This window comes from Elephantulus edwardii, unplaced genomic scaffold (genome assembly GCF_000299155.1).
Source record: "Elephantulus edwardii isolate Elephantulus edwardi_28Jun2011 unplaced genomic scaffold, EleEdw1.0 scaffold00013, whole genome shotgun sequence".
In the NCBI taxonomy this organism is placed as follows: domain Eukaryota; kingdom Metazoa; phylum Chordata; class Mammalia; order Macroscelidea; family Macroscelididae; genus Elephantulus; species Elephantulus edwardii.
In genome coordinates, this window is record NW_006399763.1 from 32,571,243 (window position 1) to 32,574,631 (window position 3,389).

Below are 3,389 nucleotides of genomic sequence, written 5' to 3' on the forward strand. Positions count from 1 at the left end.
ATGTGTTCTTTGACTTAACTTATATGTGTTTTGGAGGTTTTAGAGAGCATTTTCTTTCTGCTCCTGTTGACTTACGGTCTGAAATCTTAACATTTTAATCCTTATTCTCATACTACTTCTTTGAAGTTGATTTTCTTCATCATTATGGTTCAGTCTAAGATGGTCTTGGAGGGCAAGTGATGAATTTACCATCTAATTTTTTGTTTGTGGACTTATTTTTGTTTTTGCTTTTTTAGTAACCTCTTCATCTTGAGTTTTTAAAAATACTCCACAGAGTTAAAAAATGGCTTACCTACAATGTTAAGATACTTGATTATTCACATTAATTCACTGACTGAAAAAATTTTTCGGTTTTGCATTTCTTTCTGTGTTGAGATCAGAGCTTTATTTAATTATGTGATCATCTTGTTTAGAACAAGTTGTCAGAAGTGTTCACCATCAGCACTAGATCATGGGATAATCATGGCATTAGAATTGTCTCCACCTCCCCCCTTTAAGGGAAGAAAGAGACTTTATTGGTTAATAGTGTGAAATATAAAGTCACTTCCATTTTCTTGTTGTTCAGTTGACATCAAATGCTGTGGTAGAGCTAAGCTTCTGTATCTCTCTCAGTTCCAGTATTGACTTGGGTCACAAGCTCCATGAGGGGAACAGCTGAAGACAGCAGCTCCAGCCTTGCATGTATCCTGGTTTAGTTCCAGAGAGGTGACAATATTCTCCTCTCAGCCATCAAAATGAAAGCCTCATGGGATTAGGCACTCTGTCTTTTATTTCATCCCAGAACACTTTCACACCAGTGTCAATCACAGAACCAGTACCTCAGTATGAAACCATCTACTTGAGTCCTAAGTGAAGATAGATACCATAAGAATCAACACACACACACACACAAATGGTCTCCGTTTGAAAGCAGTACTATGAACTTCACTTCTTTGTTTCTATAGGTCATTGTGGCCAAACATGATAAGAGAACATTAACTCCTCCCATGTCAATATTTATGAAAAAAATATTTTATCTCTCAGGTCTGATTTTCTTCTTCTGGTCATATAACATTTAACTTAAAAAAATTAAGTGTAAAGTTGTAACTTCAAATTTTTATTCAAATATAGTTTATTCTTGATTGCACACTTAAAAATATAAAGAATATTGTTGCAGATCAACAAGGCAGTTACTCAAGGACATTGTGCTTTCCCACCAGTTTGTCCTGAGCTGCCTTCTACACTTTCTCTGTGCTTTTTGCTTAATATTGTTTCTTTCTCTCTCTGGAAATGCCTACATAATGTGCTTTTGGAAGATTACTTCGTTCTTGGAGCATGCAGATTGGAGAGGGCCCAAAGAACTAAATTAGTGATAAGTCTTAATGATAAATTTCTATATTTCGGTATGAATGGTTTCATTTAAAGACTTGGCATCTCATTCAGATTGGGAAGGATGTGCCACAACTCCATGAATTTTTTCTTAAGGCTATGCCTGCAGAAGCACCTACATTTTTAATCTTTAGCAAGGAGCACTGACAGAGTTTTAAGCTCTGCAGCTTTTGTACTCATGATAGCTGATTGTACTAATTTTGTAAGCACCTTTATTCTACATCCCCCCCCATTCTGCATTTTGTTAAGTTTATCTCCAAATGCTTTATATCACCCAAGCACTTAAACAAGATTGCAGACATTTTCATCTGAACTAGTAGCAGCTAATTACCTATCTTTGTCTGTATTTCAGCACTTAATACTATTTTGACAAGGGTTGCATACTGTCTGTCTTTCTGGAATTTTTAAAGTGCTCTTATGAGTAATTTGAGAAATTCCAAGCACAGATGGGTTGAGTTCTTTCCTTTGTTACTTTTTTCCCTCCTCAGAAACAGATTTCAGGAAGACCTTTTCTGTCTCAGGCAGCATGCACTAGTATCTCCCACATTCATTGTCTAATTTTGTGTCTTGTCTTCAGCCTAAACCTTCACCATCAGATCCTAAATATCTGTGTGTGTTGAGTAGGGTTACTATTAACAGAAGGAAGTAAAGGTTTCTCAGTTGTACACTTACACTGGTGGTTCAGTCGGCTGCTCCTGTCTTTGGTTAACAAAAGTCATGGTTGACTCTTGGCAGAAATGCCAGGATTCTATCTCCCTGAACAGTTTCAACCTGAGTTTGTTGTTTTTTCTTTCAAAAAATATGTTTGCTCACCTGCATTGTAGGTAAATGGGAGGCTCAGTGTATCAGGTGGAGTATGTCAGGAAGGATTACGGATATATTTATGCTTGCTCCTAGAGTATTTGTAGGAAGTGGTTCATCACTCACCTCCATGGGGCTTACTCACCGAGTCAGCATTTGAGCCCCTCGGGCCTGTCTTTCTGGAACAGTGGTGTTCCTGGAAGTACTTTGTCCCCACCCAAGGACTCAGACCAGCCCTTTTGTTTAGCAGCCTCTACTCATAGCATACTATGTCAAGTCATTATAGACAAGTATTTTCTAGTGTGAAGATTTTCAGGACAGTTCACGTAGGAAATATTTATCAGGTGTGTAGTGTGCTAAACTTTAGTTAATCAAAGATATGTAAGCAATGTTCCCCTTTAACAAAACCTGACATTCTAACAGGGAAAAGGATTCTACATATAAAGTGTGTGGTAAATTATATAGCACATCATCTAGGAGATGCTGGGGAGTAAGGAGTTAGGCTCATTGGTTATGGTGGGAGGTCAGTGGTTTTTATTCATTGTAGTATTCAAAGTGCCTGCAGCAGTACCTAGCAGATAAACCAAAATCAAGCACTACTATCAAGCTGAATCTTATGCGTCACAACCCTCTCACCAGTTTTCTAAGACTACAGATCTCTAAGAAAGGAAACTCCCCGTCCTTCTCCCACAGAGTAGCTGGTGAATTTGAACTGGCAATTTTTTGGTTAGCGTTTCAACATAGTGAGCACTAAACCACCAACTATTTCATGGGACAGTGAGGGGCATTGGCCTCCTGTGTGATTTACTGCCTCTGAAAACCTACTGGAGAGTCAGCTGTGTGTCAGTTCTGATGCAGTGGTACAAAACAATAACCCCTAAGACACCATGACTTAATTGCTCAGCAGAGTGGACATATATGGTGTGTTTATTGACTATTCAAATGAGAAAACTGCCAGTAGGTTTGAAGTGTCATCTTAGCTTTCCCATAGATAATGTTGCCTTTAAAAGTGCCTTCTACGTAAATAACCCAATCGAAAAATGGGCACAGGATATGAACAGACACTTCACCAGAGAAGACATTCAGATGTCAACAGGCACAAGAAGAAATGCTCGAAATCCGTAGCTCTAAGACTACATGCAGATAAACACAATATGAGATATCATCTCACCCCAGTAAGACTAGCAAAATTTAACAGAACAGCAAGCAACAAATGCTGG